This window comes from Phyllostomus discolor, chromosome 6, assembly GCF_004126475.2.
Source record: "Phyllostomus discolor isolate MPI-MPIP mPhyDis1 chromosome 6, mPhyDis1.pri.v3, whole genome shotgun sequence".
NCBI classification, from domain to species: Eukaryota; Metazoa; Chordata; class Mammalia; order Chiroptera; family Phyllostomidae; genus Phyllostomus; species Phyllostomus discolor.
The window spans coordinates 78,251,879-78,274,359 of record NC_040908.2 but is presented as its reverse complement, the minus strand read 5'-3'; the positions used below and the strand labels follow the sequence as shown (position 1 = coordinate 78,274,359).

General features: G+C 39.3%; 1 long non-coding RNA gene and 1 other non-coding gene across 2 annotated transcripts; both read left to right on the top strand.

Moving 5' to 3' along the window:
• The first annotated feature begins 187 nt into the window (after positions 1-187).
• Positions 188-22,366, top strand: LOC118501184. Its single transcript, XR_004903789.1, has 2 exons — positions 188-1,269; positions 21,965-22,366. It is a non-coding gene; the product is annotated as an uncharacterized LOC118501184 (long non-coding RNA).
• On the top strand, positions 21,732-21,857 carry LOC114501156. The gene has a single exon (XR_003684919.1). It is a non-coding gene; the product is annotated as a small nucleolar RNA SNORA3/SNORA45 family (small nucleolar RNA).
• Positions 22,367-22,481: the final 115 nt, after the last annotated feature.

The following is a 22,481-nucleotide window of genomic DNA, read 5'->3' as shown; positions in this document are numbered from 1 at the left end:
GATCTCCAGAATCTTTTTTATCTGGTAAAACCAAAGAGCTATGCCTATTAAACAAAAACTCTTCCTTTCCCTTGCCCCTTTGTCCCAGTAATGACCATTCTGCTTTCTGCTTCTATGAACTTGATTACTTTAGATCACTCACCTATTGAAATCATACAGTATTCATTTTACTGTGATTTGCTTCTTTCACTTAGCATAATGTTTTCAACTTTTATCCATGTTATAGCCTGTATCAGAATTTTGTTTCTTTTTATGGCATAATAATATTCCATTGCATGGATATAACACATTTTCTTTATTCATTTATGTGCCAATGAACACTTGGATTTTTTCTACTTCTTGGCATTGTAAATAGTAGTGCTGCTGTGAATGAGACAGGGTAGTAAGAAGCTATGAAAATTCCTGGGCAAGTGGAATAGGGAAACTGAGATAAGAAAATTTAACAAGGCCAAACAATTTGAGCAACTTACAATTAGCTGATGAATCACAAGACCTTATCCCCAGTAACCAAGGACACTTGAGAAAATAGTTGATACCTCTCCTCCCTAACCAGAGATAAATCGCTTAAATCTCCCTAGTCTGGGAAAATAGAGAACAGAGACCCAGTTAATGTCATTTGTGTCAGCTAAACCCAAGGGCAGATGAAGTCAGGGGAAGAAATATCAAAAAACTCATTAATAGCCCAACATATCGAAGATAGAAAACAGTATAGCAGATCAAAGAATATTCCCAAACTCATCTATGCTCTCATTTTGACGCATCAGCATATTAAAAATGCACCTAGAAAGATGATGAATTTTCTGCTGAAACTCTCCCCTAAGATTCTTACCTGCAGAAAAAAGATAAAAAGCTCTCAGGACAAAGACTGAGTATAGGCTCACTCTAGAGCACACCCATGCCCCATCCCAGGCATGAACTTTTTACCTCTCTCCTAAACTCTAAGGGGCTCTGTAAGACTTGCAGCCAGGGGAGCAATGGGCCCCCACATCTCTACCCAGCCTTATCCCTTGGAGACCTTGTCTCCAAGGTCTCCTTTTACTCTGACTTCCCGGTAAGCTAAAAACAGCCCTGCCTAGGCTCTACTGTTGCTTCTTCTATGCTAAGCCCTTCCTTGTTTCACTGTCCCCAGCTTTAATAAATGTATCTGCACAGTCACTTGGACTCTTGCTGTGAAATATTTCCTACACGAAGTCACAAACCCACACACTACCAGCTGGCCCTAGGCAGACATGCTCAGGGCCAGGCTCCTGTCCCGTAACATGAACACAGGTAAGCAAATACCACTTTGATATTCTGCTTTCAATTCTGTTGCATATATGTACTCATAGACTAGTGAATAGACTAGAAATGAACTCTCATACATGTGAGTATGTGAAGTCTGTCATTATGCCAGTACCACACTGTCTTGATTACTGCAGCTTTGTAGTAATGTATATGTAGATATTATAGATATTGCAAACTCCTCTTTGCTAGGGTTATAACATTTTGCATTCCTACTAGCAAATGTGTGAAAGTGCTTGTTTCCCCAGAATCTTGTCAACAGACTATACTGTCAAGTTCAGTTCCCTTATAATTTATTAGAATGCAGCTTCTTTAGTTTAGAAAGTATTTAAAAGAAATTATTTAATCCTTTTGAAAATGAAACAAGTATTGGACGGTAACATGCAAAAGAATTAGTCTAGACATGGACCTGATGTGGTTTACAAAAATGAACTCATATATCTAAATGTAAAATGCAAAACTATAAAACTTCTAGATAACATAGGAGAAAATATAAGTGATCTTGAGTTTGAAAATGACTTTTTGGCATAATACATGAAAGAAAAAAATTGTTAAATTTAAGTTCATTAAAATTAAAAACTTCTGTGAAAGACACCATTAAAAGACTGAAGAGACAAGACATAGACTGGAAGAAAATATTTGTAAAACACATAACTGATAAAGAACTGGAATCTAAAATACAATAAGCAAAGAAGATTTAAAACCCAACAATAAGAAAATAAACAATCCAATTAAATAGTAGGCCAAAGACCTTAATAGACCCCTCACCAAAGAAGATAAACAGTTGGCAAATACCCAAATGAAAAGATGACAGCATCATTAGTCACTGGGAAGTTGCAAATTAAAACAACAATGAGATGCTACTATACACCTATTAGAATGGCTAAAATTCAAAACACTGACAACATCAAATGCTATCAAGGATGTGGAACAACAGGAACTCTCATTCATTACTGGTGGGAATGCAAAATGATACAGCCACTTTGGAAGACAGTTTGGCAGTTTCTTAGAAAACTAAACACACCCTTATCATATAATCAAGTAGTTGTCCTTCTTGGTATTTACCCAAATGAGTTAAAAACATATGTCCACACAAAAACTTGTACATTGATGCTTACAGCAGCTTTATTCATAATTACCTAAACTCGGAAGCAACCAAGATATCCAATAAGTGAATGGATAAACAAACTGGTAGGTACATCAGTACAATAAAATATTCAGAGATCCAAAGAAGTGTGCTATCAAGTCACAAAAAGACATGGAGGAACCCTGACTACATATTACTAAGTGAAAATAGCTAATTTGAAAATGCTACATACTGTGTGATTCCAATGATATGACATTATGAAAAAGGCAAAACTATGGGTATAGTAAAAAGACCAATGACATCCAGGATCTGGGGCTTGAGGATGGGATTGAAAGAAGGAAAGTGCTGAATAGGTGGAGCACAGATTTTTAGGGTAATGAAAATATTCTGTATGATATGTAGATATGTAGCATTCTACATTTGTGAAAACCCATTGGATGTGTAACACACAGAGTGAAACCTAATGTAAACTATGGACGTCAGTTAATGATAAGGTATCAACATTGGCTCACCGATTGTAAAACAAACTAAAATAGTCAAATTTAAAATTTTTGTTAAATTTTTGCCAATATTATTGATAATCAGCAGTCTGTCTGAAATATCTGTGGGTAATACAAGAGTAATTTTGAGAGCTTCCAATCAAGATAGAAGAGTAGGTACATGCTGTATTCACCTCCTCCCATGACCACATCAAAATTACAACTAAGTTATATAACAATAAACATGGATAACTACTTGAAGACTAGCTGAGCAGAAATCCTATAACTAAGGTTATAAAGAAGAAGCCACAGAGACTAGTAGGAAGGGCAGAGATGAAAAATGGGCTGGTCCCACATCCATGTGTGGCAGTTGAGAATTGGGAGGGATATCTCAGTAGCAGAGGTACCCTCTGAGCAGAGAGGGGTCCCAGCCCCATACAGGGCTCCCTAGTCCAGAAGACCAGGGCCAGGAAGAGGAGCCCCCACAGCATCTGGCTGTGACAATCAGTAGGGATTCCATCCATCTGGGTGAGATGGAGAGCTGCTGGATACCAAAGTGTTCTCTTGAAGGGCCCATGCATAGATTCACTTGCTCACAAACATTAGCCCTAAGCTCCTGTGAAGGGACAGTGGCTCAAGGGGCACCCAACTAGGAGAGGCTGAATTGTGTGGCTATGGGGCAAGGGCTGGAGGGACCGCCATAGTCCCTGTGTTGAGCCCTCCCTCCATGAGGCCTGCAGGCACAAGCAGGTAACTAATGTGCATCTGCATTAACCTGGTGAACACCACTCTCCTCTCCCTGACAAGTCCCTGAGAGGCCAGCCCACTCAACTTGCAAAGCACCCCTGGAAGGTCTTTCAGCAGCAGGCAACTGACCTCAGGTTACACTGCAGCCTTTCTTAAAAGCTCTCAAAAGTCCACAGGCCACAGGTAGGCAGTGGCTGACCTTGGTGTGCCCTGTGTCTCTTGATGAAAGGCTCCAGGTGTGGTACAGGCACCAAATCTGAATCTACTTCAACCTGGGGAACACCACTCACTCCACCCTGGTGACAACCTGAGACCCTGACCCACCCAGTTTGCATACCTAGAGGCTCATTCAGCAGCTGTGCCTTATAGGCAGATGGCAGACAGCAGTGGTTGGCCTTGGGGGTCCCCTGTGCCTTTTGTTGAGCAGTCCCCCTGAGTCATGGCCTCTCCAATGCACCTCCAGGTACAGCACAAACCACTATCAACCAATGATGTCTTTGTAGCTGTTACCAGGTAGGCCTGGGTCAGTCACACACAGAAACTGGCCTGGGCCTGCACAGGAGCACAACCCAAGAGACCCCAGAACCAACACCCTATAGCTGGCTGCAAACCACTTGAGAGCATCACCTGATTAGCTCCACAAATGGCATAGGAAAAGGGCTGTCTCAGCAGGCACCAGAGTCCTTTTGGGGTGAATACCACTATACGGACCCTGTCCCAGCACAGCAAGTTGTACACTGCGGTCATGGCCAATCTTCACAGCCAGTCAGGCTGAGGGTCAACCCTACCCACTGACATGCTAACAGCAATCAAGGCTTACTTACAACAGGAAGGCACATATAACCCACACAAGGGACACTCTGGGAGCATGCAGCTCAGGTGATCAGGAAGACAGAGCCATTGGGCCCCAGTGGGCACCTACTACACAAGACTACCCTGCAAAGACCAGGAGATCTAGCAGATCTACCTGATATGTAGAAACAAACACAGAGATGCAGCCAAAATAAGGGGACAAAGAAACATATCCCAAATGAAAGTACAGGTGAAACTACAAAAAAAGAACTAAATGAAATGGAGGCAAGCAATCTACCAAATAGAGAGGTCAAAATATTGGTTGTAAGGGAGGATACAAGATAGTGGCTGAGTAGGTGGAAGTTACACTCATCTTCTCCTGGGACTAAACTAGAAATACAACTAAATTATAGTAAAATCATCCTGAATAATCAGCTGAAGACTAGCTAAAGAACAATCTTATAACCAGACATTTACAGAAGACACATTGAGACTGGTAAGAAGAGTGGGAAGCAGCTGAGGTTCTGGAGGGATATCTCAGCAGTGGGGGGTTCCCCCTGAGAAGCATGGGGTCTAAACCCCAAGCCAGTCTCCCCAGCCCAGAGCACCAGAGGTGCCCACATAGCATCTGGCTGTGAAAAGCAGCAGGGTTTCTGTCCACCAGGGAAAGAAGGGAGTCCACTAGAGACACAAGCACCCCCTTAAAGCACCAACATAGAAAATTTTGTTTGCAGCCACTTACCCCAGGCTGAAGTAGAGGAAGGGCAGAGCAGACTGGTCATGTGAGGAGAGTCTAGGGCAGGGGTGTCAAACTCATTTCCACCAGGGCCACATCAGCCTCATGGTTGCCTTCAAAGGGCCAAAATAATTTTAGGACTGTATAAATGTAACTACTCTTTAACTGTTAAGGAGTTGAAATTGCATTTGGCCTTTTGAAAGCAACCGTGAGCCTGATATGGCCCCTCATGAAAATGAGTTTGACACCCCTGGTCTAGGGATTGTATCTGTGAGGAGGGAGTTGAAGGGACAGCCGCCAGGATACCTGTGCTGAGTCTTTCTCCCATACCACAGACACCATCTTTCTTGAGTGGAGCACTCCCCTCTAAGTGGCATCAGCCTGAGGGGAAAGCAACAGACCCACCTTCTGGATTCCCTCTCACCCCACCCTGCACAACTAATACCCTGCTGAGGACTCAGCTGCCTGGACTGAGGTGTAGAGGTCTGGGTAGACTCAGGGAGTATTGGTGACTGACTTGTGCGGCTTTAGGCTGAGGACCATTCCCCTCACCTTACCATCAACCTGACTGGTGTTTTCCCCTCACAGGAGATCCACTAGAACTATCCCCCAAGCTTCTGGCAGACCCAAGCTGCAAAAAGCCAGACCCTCTGGCTTTAGAGACCCCACACACCCAACTCCTAGTGGATTTGCCCTGCCAAGGTCAAGGCAAAATCTGGGACAGACTGAGTGGACCTCCACATTCCCAGAAGCCTGAACAGCACCTCCCCTCACAGGAGATCCACTAGCCCCATCCTCCCAACTCCAAGCAGCCCCACGCTGCTGAGTTCCATCTCTTCCCAGAAGAATCTGAGACAGACTGAGCTCTGTGGCGTTATAACAGAGGCCATTTCCCCCATGTACACCCTCCTTACACATGACCAAATCTTGGTCTGTTTGGGCCAGATAAACACTGTTGGCCTCACCCTGATGACTCCCTGAGACTATGCCCCAACACAAAGGTGTATGAACACCCATTGGGTGGCAGCTAGACTGCCACCCAATGGTATACCAGGGGACATTTGCCAATGGCCTCAGACCTAGCATTGGCACTGAGTTTGAATCTGAATCAATCTGGTGAACACCACTTGCTCCTTCCTGGTGACTCATTGTGCATTTACCTCATGCCACTCGAGTAAAGCCAGAGGCTCTTTCAGTGACTGAGCCTAACAGATAGCTGGAAGGCAGAAGGAGATCTGTCCCTGGGCTGGTGCTGGTAAAAGTTGGCCTTGGTGTACAGCTGGATATTTCCCATATGCAAGCAGGCCAGTGGAGGCATCCATAAACTGAGGATCACTTCTAGCTCTAAACAGGTCACTCAGAGCCACTCAAAGGTAGAATTTGACATTGGCCTGCACCAGATCCCTCCCAAGAGGCCCAGAACCAACACACCCAGTGGCCAGCTTCAGGCAACATCAGAGCCAAATCCAATAAGCTTCACAAGCAGCATATCCCATGGGAGATATCAGCAGGCACTAAACCTTGCGGAGGCAAATTTCATTCCATGTGGTCAGCACCAACACAGCAGCTTACATGCCATAGTCATGGTGAAGGCTCATAGTCAGTGAACATGAGGGTTGATCACACACATAAATGGGCCAATTGCAATCAAGATTGGATTACAACAGGAAGGCCTACATCACACAAGGAATATTCCTGGAGCAGCCAGCTCAGGTGATCAAAGAGACCACACCACTATTCCCCACAGGAAACCTACAGCATAAAGACATTCCATATGACTGGGAGTCATAGCAGATCTATCTAATACATAGAAACAAACACAAAGAAACAGCTATAGGGGAAAGACAAAGTAACAGGTCCAAAATGAAAGAATGGGAGAAATATCCAGAAAAAGAGCTAAATGAAATGGAGGAAAGCCATTTATCAGATACAGAGTTCAAAGTAATGGTTATAAGGATGCTCAACAGCATGAAAAAGGACATAGAAACCATAAAAGAGGACCAGTCAGAAATGCAGAATACCATATCTGGAATGAAGAATACACTGGAAGGGATAAACAGTAGGTTAGGTGAAGCAGAGGATAAAATCAGTGATTTGGAAAACAAAGTAGAAAGAAACACCCAATCAGAGAAGCAAAAAGAAAAAAGAATTTTTTAAAAATGAGGATAGTCTAAGGACCTTGACAACATGAATCATAACAACATTTACATCATAAGTATAGCAGAAGGAGACGAGAAGGAACAAGAGATCAAGAAACCATCTGAAGAAATAATGGTGAAAACTTTCCAAACCTGGTGAAGGAAAAAGGCATATAAGTGCAAGAAGGAAAGAGTCCCAAACAAAATGGACCCAAAGAGGTCCACACCAAAACACATCATAATTAAAAGGGCAAAGGTTAAAGTTGCAAGAAAAAACAGTTACTTACAGGGGAGCTGTCAGCTGATTTCTCAACAGAAACATTTCAGGCCAGAAGGGATTGGCATGAAATATTCAAAGTGATGAAAAGCAAGGGCCCAGAAAGGTTATCATTCTAAATTGGAGAAGTAAAGAGCTTCCCACACAAGAAAAAGCTAAAGGAGTTGGTAAACACCAAACCAGCATTACAAGAAATGTTAAAGGGCCTGACTAAAGAAGGAGAAATAGTAGGAGAAGAAGTAGAAGAAGAAGGAGAAACTAAAACTGAGGAATGCCCCGGCTGGTGTGGCTCAGTTGACTGAGTGCCACCCTGAGAACCAAAGAGTTGCCAGTTTGATTTTTCAGTCAGGGCACATGCCTGGGTTGCAGGCCAGGTCCCTAGTTGGGGACGTGCAAGAGGTACACACACATTAATGTTTCTCTCCCTTTCTCCCTCCCTTCCCCTCTCTCTAAAAATAAATAAATAAAATCTAAAAAAAACCCCACAGAGGAACATTGTTAAAAAAATAAAATGGCAGCCCTGGCTGGAGTACCTCAGTGGATTGAGCGAGGGCTGCGAACCAGAGTGTCGCAGGTTTGATTCCCAGTCAGGGTACATGCTTGGGTTGCAGGCCATGACCCCCAGCAAGTGCACATTGACGTTTCTCTTTCTCCCTCCCTTGCCTCTCTAAAAATAAATAAATAAAATCTTAAAAAAATAAATGGTATTAAATATGCACTTATCATTAATCACTTTCAATGTACAATAAATGGCTTAAATGCTCCAATCAAAAGACATAAACAGCTGAATGGATAAGAAAAAAAAGGTGCATATGAGTGCTGTCTCTAAGAAATCCACCTCACAATGAAAGATATACATGAACTAAAATAAAAGGATGGAGAAAGACATTTCTCCATTTTACACAAATGGAAAGGGAAAAAAAGCTGGGGTAGCAATACTTATATCTGACAAAATAGACTTCAAAACAAAGGCTATAATAAAAGACAAAGATGGACATTTCATAATGATACAGGGATCAATCCAACAAGAGAATATAACCATTGTAAAAATTTATGTACCCAATGCAGGAGTATCTAAATATGTAAACTAATCTTGATGGTCATAAAGGGATGGGTTGAGGTAATACAGTCATAGTAGGGGATTTTAGCACCTCATTGACATCAATACATAAATCTTCCAGACAGAAAGTCAACATGGAAATGGTGGCCTTAAATGACACATTAGATCAGAGGGATTTAATAGATATCTTCACAGCATTCAACCCAAAGCAGCCAGAATATACACTCTAGAATAGATCACATGTTAGGACAAAAAGCAAGTCTTAATAAATTTAAAAACACTGAAATCATATCAAGCATCTTCTCTGACCATAATTGTATACAACTAGAAATCATTCACAAGAAGAAAACTGAAAAAACACAGAAAGGCATGGAGGCTAAATAATGCTACTAAAGAGTGAATGGATTAATAGTGAGATCAAGGAAGAAATCAAAAGACACCTTGAAATAAATGAAAATGAGAACACAAAAACTCCCAATTATGGCAACAGTGAAAACAGTCCTAAGAGGGAAATTAACAAAAAACTGGACTTCCGGCCAAGATGGAGGCATAGGTAGACATACTGTGCCTCCTCGCACAATGAAAATAAGGACAACAACAATTTAGAAACAAAATAACAGCAAGAACTGACAGAAAATTGAACTGTATGGAAGTCAGACAACCAAGGAGTTAAAATAGACACATTTATCCAGACCAGTAGAAAGGGCATAGTGGGGCAGCTGGATGGAGAGGGGTAGCAGCACAAAGAGTGGTGGCACCTGGAGTGCAAGACCGAAGTGGGTGGACCCTGGGTGTGAAGGTGGTGGCTGGCAGACCCTGGGTGCAGGGGTGGCAACGGGCAGACCCAGCAAGATGGCGATTGTGAGGTGAGGCACTGCATGCAAGGCACTGGCTGACTGGGTGTTCCCACATTTATGTGCAGATAAACGAGGTGAAAACAGACTGTGCAACCCAGGGCCCCAGCGCTGGGAAATAGAGCCTTGGGGCACTGATAGAAAACACCTGTGGGGAGTTGAGGTGCCGGGAGAGACTCCAAGTGCCACAGGAGAGTTTGTTGGAGAGATCCACGGGGTCCTAGAAAAGGCACAAACCCACCCACACAGGAAATTAGCACCAGAAAGGCCTAGTGTGCTTGGGGGAAGCTGCAGAAGGGACTGAAATACAACAGAGAGCGGAGCAGGTGCCATTGTTCCCTCTCAGACTCTGGCCCCACATACCGCATCACAACCCAGCCACTTGGGTTGCCCTGCCCTGGTGAAAACCTAAGGCTCTGCCCCTCATATGTAACAGGTGCGACAAGACCAAAAAAAGTGGCCTAAACAGAAGAACAGATCAAAGCTCCACAACAAATACAACTAAGTGACTAAAAGATAGCCAACCTATCAGATGCACAGTTCAAAGCACTGGTAATCAGGATGCTCACAGAATTGCTTGAATTTGGTCACAAATTAGATGAACAAATGAAGGCTATGCTAAGTGAAATAAAGGAAAAGGCACAGGGAACCAATAGTGATGGGAAGAAAACTGGGACTCAAATCAATGTTGTTGACCAGAAGGAAGAAAGAAACAACCAAACAGAAAAGAATGAAGAAATAAGAATTCAAAAAAATGAGGAGAGGCTTAGGAACCTCCAGGACAATCTTTAAATGTTCCAACATCCAAATTATAGGGGTACCAGAAGGGGAAGAGGAAGAGTAACAAGTGGAAAAGTTGCTTGAACAAATAATAAAGAAGAACTTCCCCCAATCTGGCAAAGGAAATAGACTTCCAGGACGTCCAGGAAGCTCAGAGAGTCCAAAAGAAGTTGGATCCAAGGAGGAACACACCAAGGCACATCATAATTACATTGCCCAAGATTAAAATGAAAGAGAGAATCCTAGAAGCAGCAAGAGGAAAGGAGACAGTTACCTACAAAGGAGTTCCCATCAGACTGTCAGCTGATTTCTCAAAGGAGACCTTGCAGGCAAGAAAGTGCTGGAAAGAAGTATTCCAAGTCATGAAAGGCAAGGACCTTTCCAAGGTTGCTCTATCCAGCAAAGCTTTCATTTAGAATGGAAGGGCAGATAAAGTGCTTCTCAGATAAGGTCAAGTTCAAGGAGTTCATCATCACCAAGCCCTTATTATATGAAATGTTAATGGGACTTATCTAAGAAAAGAAGATAAAAAAAACATGTACAGTAAAATGACAGCAAACACAATTATTAACAAGCACACCTAAAACAAAAACAAACTAAGCAAACAACTAGAACAGGAACAGAACCACAGAAATGGAGATCACATGGAGGATTAGCAACAGGGGAGTGGGAGGAGGAGAGAGGGAGGAAAAGTACAGAGAATAAGTAGCATAGATGGTAGGTAGAAAATATACAGGGGGAGGGTAAGAATAGTATGGGAAATGTAGAAGCGAAGAACTTACGACACATGGAGATGAACTCAAGGTGGGGAATGTGAGTGGGAGAGGGTGTATAGGGTGGAGGGGAATTAAGGGGGGAATGAGACAGCTGTAATAGCATAATCAATAAAAATATATATATTTTAAAAATAACAAAAACTCAAATAAACAATCTAAATTTACATTTAAGTTTCTTGAAAAAGAACAACAAGCAAAACCCAAACAGAGTAGATGGAAGGAAATAATAAATACCAGAGCAGAGATAAATGAATTAAGAATCTAAACAAAACACCACAAAAAATCAATGAAACTAAGAGCTATCTTGTCTATCTTCAAAAAGATAGACAAAATTGACAAACCTTCAACCAGACTCATCATGAAAAAAAGGTAATACCCAAATAAATAAAAATCAGAAATGAAAGAGGAGAAATACAACTGACACCGAAGAAATACAAAGGGTGGTAAGAAAATATGAACAACTATATGCCAGCAAATTAAATAAACAGAAAGAAATGGATAAATTCCTAGATACATACAATCTCCCAAAGCTGAATCAAGAAGAATCAGAGAATCTGAATAGACAGATTACAACTAATGAAATTGAAGCAGTAATAAAAAAAACTCTTAACAAACAAGTTTTGGACCAGATGGCTTCACAGGTGAATTTAACCAAACATTCAAAGAAGAACACCTATCCTTCTCAAACTATTTCAAAAATTTCAAGAGGAGGGAAGACTCTCAAGCTGATTTAATGAGGCTAACATTGTATTAATTCCTAGACCAAATAAAGACACCACAATGAAAGGAGATTATAGGCCAATATCCCTGATGAACATCGATGCTAAAATCCTCAACAAAACATTAGCAAACTAAATACAGGAACACATCAAAATTATCACACACCATGACCAAGTGGGATTTATTCCATGGAGTCAAGGTTGGTACAATATCCACAAATTAATAAATGTGATATGCCAAATAAACAAAATGAAGAATAAAAACACATGATAACATAATAGATGCAGGAAAGGCATTTGATAAAATCCAGCATCCATTTATGATAAAAACTCTCAGCAAAGTGGGAATAGAGTGAACAAATCTCAATGCAATAAAGGCCATACAAGACAAATCCATAGGCAACATCAACTCAATGGGCAGAAACTATTAAGCACTTCCCTTAAGATCAGGAACAAGACAGGGATGTTTGCTTTCACTACTATTATTCAACATAGTACTAGAAGTGCTTGCCATAGCAATCAGACAAGAAGAAGAAAGACAAGTTATCTAAATTGGAAAGAAGTAAAAATGTCATTATTTGCACATGACATGATGCTGTTTATAGAGAACCCTAAAGATTCCAACAAAAAATTACTGGAACTAATAAATGAATTCAGTAAAGTAGCAGGTTACAAAATAAATATCCAGAAATCAGTTGCATTTTTACACACCAATAATGAACTACCAGAAAGGGAAACTAGTCCTGGCCAGGCAGTTCAGTTGGTTGAAGCGTCATCCCAAACACTGAAAGGTTGCAGATTCCCCTGATCAGGGAACGTACCTTGGTTGTAAGTTTGATCCCTGGTTGGGGCACATATGCGAGGCAGTCAATCAATGTGTTTCTTTCACATCACTGTTTTCCTTTCTCTCTCTCTCCCTCCCCTACCCTCTCTCTAACTTGAATAAGCATGTCTTCATGAGAATTAAAAGAGAGCTGGAGTAGCAAGCTAATCTCAGACAAAATAAACTTTAAAACAAGGCCTATAATAAAAGACAAAGAAGGACATTTCATAATGATGGTGAGATAGATCCAACCAGAGAATATAACTGTTGTAAAAATTCATGCATCCAATGTAGTTGTACCTAAATATAAAAAGCAAATATTGACAGACATAAAGGGAGACATCAGCAGTAATACATCAGTAGATAAATCTTCCAGACAGAACATCAACAAGTAAGCAGCAGCCTCAAGTGACACATTACACCAGACGAATATAAATATTTATTAAAAGATTTTATTTATTTATTTTTAGAGAGAGGGGAAGGGAGGGAGAAAGGGAGAAACACATCAAAGCGTAGTTGCCTCTCGCACACCCCCTACTGGGGACTTGGCCTGCAACTCAGGCAGGTGCCCTGACTGGGAATTGAACTAGCAACCTTTGGTTCCTAGACCAGCACTCAATCCACTAAGCCACAGAAGTGAGGGTGCATAGATTTAATTGGTGTTTTTAGAGCATTTCATTGTAAAGCAACAGAATATACATTCTTTTCAAGTGCACATTGAACATTTTCCAGGATAGACCACATGTTAGGGCACAGAGCAAGTCTCAATAAATTTAAGAAGACTGAAATCATATCAAGCATCTTCTCTAACCACAATGTAATGAAACTAGATATCAATTAAAAGAAGACAACTGAAAAGCACACAAACATGTGGAGGCTAAATAACATGTTACTAAACAATGAATAAGTTAACAATGAGATGAAGAAGGAAATCAGGACATACCTTAAGAAAATTAAAATGAAAACACAACAATCCAAAATTGATGGGACACAGCTAAAGCACTTCTGAGAGGAAAATTCATAGCAATACAACCATACCTCAAGAAACAAGAAAAATCTCAAATAAAAACTCTAACCTTACATCAAAAGGAACCCGAAAAAGAAGAACAAAGCCCAAAGTGGGTAGAAGGAAGGAAATAATACAGATCAGAGCAGAAGTATATAAAATTGAGTCTAAAAAAAACAATATAGCTGTGGCTGGTATAGCTCAGTGGATTGAGTTCCGGCCTACAAACCAAAGGGTTGCTGGTTCAATTCCCTGTCTGGGCACATGCCTGGGTTGTGGGCCAGGTCCCCAGTGGGGCATGCAAGAGGCAACCACACATTGATGTTTCTCTCTCTCTCTTTCACCTTCCTTTCCCCTCTCTCCAAACATAAATAAATTAATTTTACAAAGAATATAAAAGATTAATGAAACCAAGAGCTTGTTCATTGAAAATATGAAAAGATGGATGAACTTTTAACCAGACTCAAGAAGAAAAAGAGACAGAGCCCAAATAAATAAAATCAGAAATAAAGGAGGAAAAGTTGACAGTGATACTACAAGATTACAAAGGAATATAAAGAAATACTATAGACAATTATGTGCTAACAATTGGACAATCTGGGTGTAATGGATAAATTTTAAAAACACATACTCTCCCATCACTGACTCAAGAAAACACAGAACATATAAACAGATCAATAACAAAATCAAATCAGTAATCAAAAACTTCCAGCAAACAAAAGTCCTGAACCAGATGGCTTCACAGGTGAATTTTAGTAAACATTCTACAAATAATTAATGCCTATCCCTCCCAAACTATTCCAAAAATTTCAAGAGAAGAGAAGGCTCCCAAGCTCATTTTATAAGTCCAGCATTACCCTGATAACAAAAGAAAAAGACATTATACAAAAAGAAAATTACAAGACAGTATTCCTGATGAACATAGGTGCAAAAATCCTCAACAATATACTTGTAAGCCAAAATCAGTAATACACTAAAAAGATCAAATACCGTGATCAAATGGGATTTATTCCTGGGATGCAAGATTGGTCCAAGATCTACAAGTCAATTAACATCATACATTACATAAACAAAATGAATGATAAAATCATACATTGTATCATTAGAGGTAGAAAAACATTTGACAGGATTTCTGACCAAGATGAAGGTGTAGGTAGATACACTTTCCCTCCTCCCACAACCAAAAGAAGGACAACAACCAATTTAAAAATAAAAATTAACCAGAACTGCCAGAAAATTGAACTGTATGGAAATCTAACAACCAAGGAGTTAAAGGAGAAACACTCATTCAGACCAGTCAGAGGGACAGAGACAGGCAGTTGGGGCAGAGAGGATGCGCAGCAAGGCAGTGGCTGGAGAACCTGGGCAGGCAAGGTGGCAGCTGGCAGACCTGGCAGTCCCATATTTACATGTGGATAAACAAGGAAGAACAACTGGGGAGTGAGACAGACTGTGCAACCCTGGGTTCCAGCGTGGAGAAATAAAGCCTCGAAACCTCTGGTGGTAAAAACCTGTAGAGCTTGGGGAAGCGGGAAAGACTCCCAGCCTAACAGGAGAGTTCATTGGAGAGACCCGCAGTGTCCTAGAACATACATAAACCCACCCACCTGAGAATCAGCACCAGAAGGGCCCAATTTTGTTTGTGGGTAGTGGAGGAAGTGATTGAAAGCTGCTGAGAGGTCAGCAAGTGGCACTGTTCTATTTCTGACCCCTCCCCTACATACAGCACCACAACACAGCAACATGGGTGAATACCTAAGGCTCCATCCTTACAACATAACAGCTGCACTGAGGGGAAAAGAATATGGCCCAAATGAAAGAATAGATCAAAGCTCCAGAAAAAATACAACTAAGTGACAAAGAGATAGCCGACCTATCAGGTAGATACACTTTGATGCAGTTCAGAACACTGGTAATCAGGATGCTCGCAGAACTGGTTGAGCATGGTCACAAAATAGAGGAAGAAGTGAAGGCTATGAAAAATGAAATAAAAGAAAATGTACAGAGAACCAACAGTGAAGGGAAGGAAACCAAGACTCAAATCAACAATTTAGAGCAGAAGGAAGAAGTAATATTCAAGTAATATTCAAGGACAAGATGAAGAAAGAATAATTCCAAAAAATGAGGAGAGGCTTGGGAGCCTCTGGGACAACTTTAAATGTTCCAACATCTGAATCATAGGGGTGCCAGAAGGAGAAGAGGTAGAGCAAGAAACTGGAAACTTACTTGCAAAAATAATGGAGATGTTCCCTGATCTGGCAAAGGAAATAGACTTTCAGGAAGTCTAGGAAGCCCAGAGAGTCCCAAATAAACTGAACCCAAGTAGGATCACACCAAGGCACATCATAATTACATTAGCCAGGATTAAAGATAAGGAGAGAATCTTAAAAGCAGCAAGAGAAAAGGAGACAGTTACCTACAAAGGAGTTCCCAGAAAACTATCAGCTGATTTCTCAAAAGAAACCTTATAGACAAGAAGGGGCTAGAAAGAAGTATTCCAAGTCATGAAAGGCAAAGACCTACATCCAAGATTACTCTATCCAGCAACACCTTCATTTGGAATAAAAGGGCAGGTAAAGTACTTCCCAGATAAGGTCAAGTTAAAGGAGTTCATCATCACCAAGCCCTTACTATATGAAATGTTAAAGGTTCTTATCTAAGAAAAAGAAGATGACCAAAACTATGAATACTAAAATAACAACAAACTCCCAACTATCAACAACTGAACCTAAAAAAAAAAGCAAACAAACCCAAACCAAAAAACAAACTAAGGAAACAACTAGAACAGGAACAGAATCACAGAAATGGAGGGGATATGGAGGGTTATCAGCAGGGAGGGGGAGAGGGAGAATGGGGGAAAATACAGGGAACAAGAAACTTAAATGGTAGGTACAAAATAGACAGGAGGGAGTTAAGAATAGTATAGGAAATGGAGAAGCTGAAGAACCTATATGTACAACCCATGGATGTGAATAAAGCAGGAGGGATACTGGTGGGAGGAATGGTGCAGGGCAGAGAGAAATAAAGGGGAAAAAATGGGACAACTATAATAGCATAATCAATAAAATATATTAAAAAAATAAAGAAAAAGCATTTGACAAAAGCCAGCATCATTTATGATAAAAACACTCAACAAATTGGAAATAGAGAGAACATACCTCAACATATACGAGAAACCCATAGCTAATGTCATAGTGAACAGGGAAAAGAAAAAATGCTTTTCTTAAATCAAAAACAAGACAAGGATGTTTATTTTCAACACTCTTATTCAACACAATATTGGAATTCCTAGCCACAGTAATTAGACAAGAAAAAGAAATAAAAGGCATCCAAATTAGAAAGAAAGAAATAAACTGTCATTATCTGCAGATGATATGATACCATATACATAAAACGTTAAAAATTACACACACACACACACACACACACACCCCAAAAAGACAAAACAAAACAAAAAACATATTAGAACTGGTAAATACATTCAGAAAGTAATAGGATACAAAATAAATATTCAGAAAGTAGTTGCATTTTTATACACCAATAATGAACTATTAGGAAAAAGTAATAATTTACAATTGCATCCAAAAAATAAAATACCTAGGAATAAATTTAAACCAAGGAATTAAAAGGCCCGTATTCAGAAAATTATGACATTGAAGAAAGAAAGCAAAAGAGAAATAAGTAAATTGAGGCATAGACCATACTCATGAACTATGAGTTCATAGTCGTAGGAAGAATTGATATGATTAAAATGTCCATACTGCCTAAAGAAATATAAAGATTCAATGTCATCTCTATCAAACTAACAATGGCATTTTCCACAAAACTAGAGCAAATTATCCAAAAATTTATGTGGAACCACAAAAGAACCTGAATAGCGAAATGATTTTCAAGAACAGGAATAAGGTGAAAGTATCATGCTACCTAATATCAAACTATACTATAAGTCTATAATAATCAAAACAACATCATAGTGGCATAAAAACAGACACCTAGACCAATGGAACAGAACAGAAAAAAACAAAAAAACAAAGTAAACCCACACCTTTGAGATCAATTAATTTATGACAAAGGGGGCAAGACTATATAATGGGGTAAAGACAGTCTTTTCAATAAATGGTGCTGGAAAAACTGAACAGACACATGCAAAAATGAAACTAGACTACTTTATAGAATATACAAAAATAAACTAAAAATAAAGACTTAAATATAAGATGTGAAACCATAAACTTCTGGAAGAAACATTGGCAGTAAGCTTTTAGACATCGCTGTTAGTAATAATTTTTTTATATATATATATCTTTGGGCAAGAGAAACTAAAGAAAAAGTAAACAAATGGGACTACATCAGTCGAAAAAGTTTCAGCACAGCAAAGGAAATCATCAACAAACAAAAAGGCAACCTACTAGCACTGACTGGGTGGCTCAGCTGGTTGGAGCATCAACCTGTGCGCCAAAATATTGCAGTTCAAAACTGGTCAGCGCACATACCTGTGTTGCAGGTTCAATCCCCAGTTGGGACACATATGGGAGGCAGCCAATCAATGTTTCTCACATCACTGTTTCTCTCTCTTTTCCGCTTCCTCTCTCATTAGCATCATTAAACATATCCTCAGGTGAGGATCTTTTCAAAAAGGAAAAAAGTAAAAATAAGAAAACCTACTAATTTTTACCAATGAATTTTCCAATAAGGGGTTAATATCCAAAATATATAAGGAACTCATACAACTTAACACCAAAAAAACCAAACAACCCAAGTGAAAAATGGGCAGAGGATCTGAATACATGCTTCTCCAAGGAGGACATACAGATGGCCAATAGACATATGGAAAGATGCTTAACATCACTAATATCAAAGAAATGCAAATATAAGCCATGATGAGATATCCCTTCACACCTGTCAGAATGGCTATTATCAATAAATCAACAAATAGTAAGTGTTGTCAAGGATGTGTAGAAATGGGGACCCTCATGCACTGTTGGTGGGATTGCAAACTGGTGCAACGGTATGAAGATTCTTCAAAAAATTAAAAATAGAACTACTTTATAACCTAGCAAACCCACTTCTGGATATTTATCCAAAGAAATCCAAAACACTAATGTGAAAATATATATGAAACTCTATTTCCATTGCAGTACTATTTACAATAGCCAAGATATGGAAGCAACCTTAATGTCCATCAGTAAGCAGATGATTGTATAAAGAACACATGGTACATATATTTCATGGAATATTACCCAGCCATAAAACAGAATGAAATCTTATATTTTGCAACAGCATGGATGGACCTAGACTGTATTATGCTAAGTGAAATAAATCAGACAGAGAAAGACAAATACCATATGATTTCATTTACTTGTGAAATCTAAAAAACAAAATAAATAAAAACAATACAGAGAATAAACTGATGGTTGCCAGGAGGGAGGGGGGTTGAGGGCTGGGTAAAAAAAGATTAAGAATCACAAATTGGTAGTTACAAAATAGTCATGGGGATGTAAAGTACAGCATAGGGAATATAGTCAATAATATTGTAATAACCATGTGTGGTGCCCAGTGGGTACTAGACTTATCAGGGGGATTACTTTGTGGTATATAAATGTCTAACCACTGTGCTATATACCCAAAAGTAATATAATATTGAATGTCAACACTAACTGAAAAAATAAAATTGGAAAAGAACATAATTTTGTTTTCTACGATTTATTCTTTGAAATATTCCATTGTTTTCCTAAGTCTTCAAGTTCTTTCAGTATCTTGTCTAAATTAAATCTGGATGTTTTAATGATTTTATTTCATTACTTATTTTTAGAGAGAGGGGATGGGAGGGAGAGAAAGAGAATGAGATACACTGATGCGAGTAACATGGCTTGGTTGTCTCTGTCATGCCCCAAATGGGGACCTGGCCCACAGCCTAGGCATGTGCCCTGACCTGGAATAAAACTGGTGACCTTTCTGTTTATGGAATGATGCTCAACCCACTGAGCCACACCAGTCAGGGCTAAATCTAGTTGTTTTAACAGCAGTTAGCCAGTATTTCCATCATGTGGCCAAGAGCAGTTGTGAGATTGAATGTTTTTCCAAGATGTTTCTTCTTTGGATAGACACAGAAATATTTTTTTTATAAGATCCATGCTTTATAAACACATATTCTCACACATCTGAATTGATACGCAAGATTCTTAGTTCATTTTTGAGATTCAGAAAGCAAGTAGTTCAAAAGGTAAATTCCAAAATATAGTTGATGTAGCAAATAAATATATTAAAACAAACAAAAGCTTCATCCAAAGCAGGACTCACATTTAAAAAAATAGGCTACTTATTAAGTGTGCTTGAACAAACCATGTGTGGAATTGAATTCCATTTATTAAAGAGTTAGTTTCTGCTAAACACTGAAAATAGAGAAGACCCCTGGCATCTGAGTTCTCAAGTGTTCTCAATCTATGCTAAAAAAAATAAAACATGACAAATAATTTCTGAGGCACTAACTTGAACCTCAGAAGTGGAAAGGCTAGCATGTTAAGTCCAATTACTTAGGACCCAGAAGGGCTGGCACTGGTAATTCAGTGTGGCTTTGTCATTGTGAGGCAGTCAATTAAACTTTATAGAGGTCATTTAAATTTTGCAATTATACTTCACTGCATTATGTTCTAGTAGTTTCACAAACTTGGACATTCGAAAAGATATCTGGGAATATATTCCTTGGGAAGGTGGAGGGGTCTCTTTATTACATTAAACAAACAAACAAAAAAACAAACCATGCAGTTTCTTAGAGCTCATAGAAGTTTTTCAAAATAAACTACTGATTGTGCAGCCCAATTTAAAATTCACATACTTTATGTTACAGGTATAGACAGTTACTAGTTCAGCAATGCCAACATAGATAATTTGACACCTTTACCCCTACTTGCAATGCGATTAATAACTATAGAATAACTTTTATTTTATTGTCATTGACTTTGGCTCAGATAAGTTTAGATACTTAACCAATTTTGAAAGATATTTTTGTGTGTTTTGTTTTGTTGTTTTTATGTGGGCATGAGTGCAGGTGGAATTATAATGAAGAGTGGTCAGTTCATTATAATAAAGATATCAGTAGTTAAACAGCCACTAAAATTTCATCTACCATTTCCTTACAAAATATATGTGGAAGGATATGACTTAAAGACAAAGGGAAAAAGCCTCTTGTTTGTTCATATTATTACACTTTACCCTTTATCCAGCCTGACAATAATGCCATACTTAATTTACTACCTAGGGCAAGACTAACTCTCTAAAGGGATTTTATGAAGCCAAATTTAATTTTGGTTCTAGATATTGAGTGCTTAAAATTTTGGAATTCTTCAGGTTAACTTAAAAAAGAGTTCTATCAACAACTAAAATGCCCAGAAGATTAGATAGAAAACAATTGGTTAACTATTTTAAAACTACCCAACTAATTTTTTTTATAGATTAGAATTAGTTGGAATATATGTCTGTGCCTATAATATGAACTTTGGCTTAGTCTGTAGCCAAGGCACTTTTCTTAGGCAAATGCTTCTATTAAGGAGAGACATAATATCTCTTAAAAAAACAACAACAACTAAGTAGGTCTAAAATCATTCCAAAGCTATCCCTTGGGTAAGAAATAGAACAACAATGAATAAAACAACTCAGTTTCCACAAATATGTCATTGTCTTTTTGATAAAAAAGAGGGTGGGGTTGATTTTATATATCAAAATCAGCAGAATTTTCATGTTGCACAATTTTGTTACTGGAGATCCCCAAATCCCTTGAACTCATTTGGGAAGTGTTCTGAAGATATATTTGATAATAAAAAGCAGCAAAATATCAAAACAGTTCTATTGCTAAAACGCAGCTTCTCCTGCTTGTGCTTTTAGAACACTAGTTGCAAAATGGTAACAATAACAACAGAATTTTAATTTGTGCCATCAATTAGAATTCTAAGGAAGAAGCAAATTGTTTTCTTTAGACTAGTGCAAAGCAGGACATCTATAATCATATTGGGCAAGTATTGACTTTTGGGAGAAATTACCAGAAAATGTCAAGAAAGAGACAATAGTTTTATATTCAGTATTCTAAAGGCATGCTTTAGGTAGTTTAACAATGACCCTGGTAAGACCAGCAGCTCACATGCACACACATAGGTTTTAATGGTTTAAAAAACACAAATTTGTACCCGAGACTAGAGTCATATCCTGACAGCTGTTGTCCTGGTGTGCTACAGTTCTCAGAATTTGCTGGTCTTGACTCACTGACGAGGGCTGTCAGTGACCCCGGTTAGTGTCCAGATCAGAAACATGTCCTCCCCAGCTACCTGATGGAATGGGTTATCTGCCATTTTTCCTCATACCCATTAGGGAGTTGGTACCTGCCATGATGTGCTATAACCCTTTTCTCTCTTCTTCTAGGGCTACTACAAAGTCCTGGGGAAGGGAAAGTTCCCAAAGCAGCCTGTCATTGTGAAGGCCAGATTCTTCAGCAGAAGAGCTGAGGAGGATTAAGAGTGTTGGTAGGGCTTGTGTGCTGGTAGCTTGAAGCCACATGAAGGGGAATTCACTAAATTCTCACAAGTGTTTTTATCTTCTGGTCTGAGTATAGGTTCTTTGGCAAATTTACCTGTGTGTCAGAAACCTGCAGGTTCTAGGAGGTAAGGATATGAGGACTCGGGCTCCTCTGCCAATTCCCCTGAGAAAGAAAGTGTGCAAGAGTTAGCACCAACACTTAGAGGCCTTGGTCTGTTACCTGACTTGAACTTCTCATTTATAAAGTGAAAATGATAGCTGTTGGTGGTGTGTGTGTATAGATAAATATGAAATAGTGGAAAGGCCAACTTACCCCCCCACAGATTTGTTACTTTAGAAAAATGAATGCAGTGCCCATTCAGTAATATTATCACCACAGACTGATTGCTTAGTCCACACATAA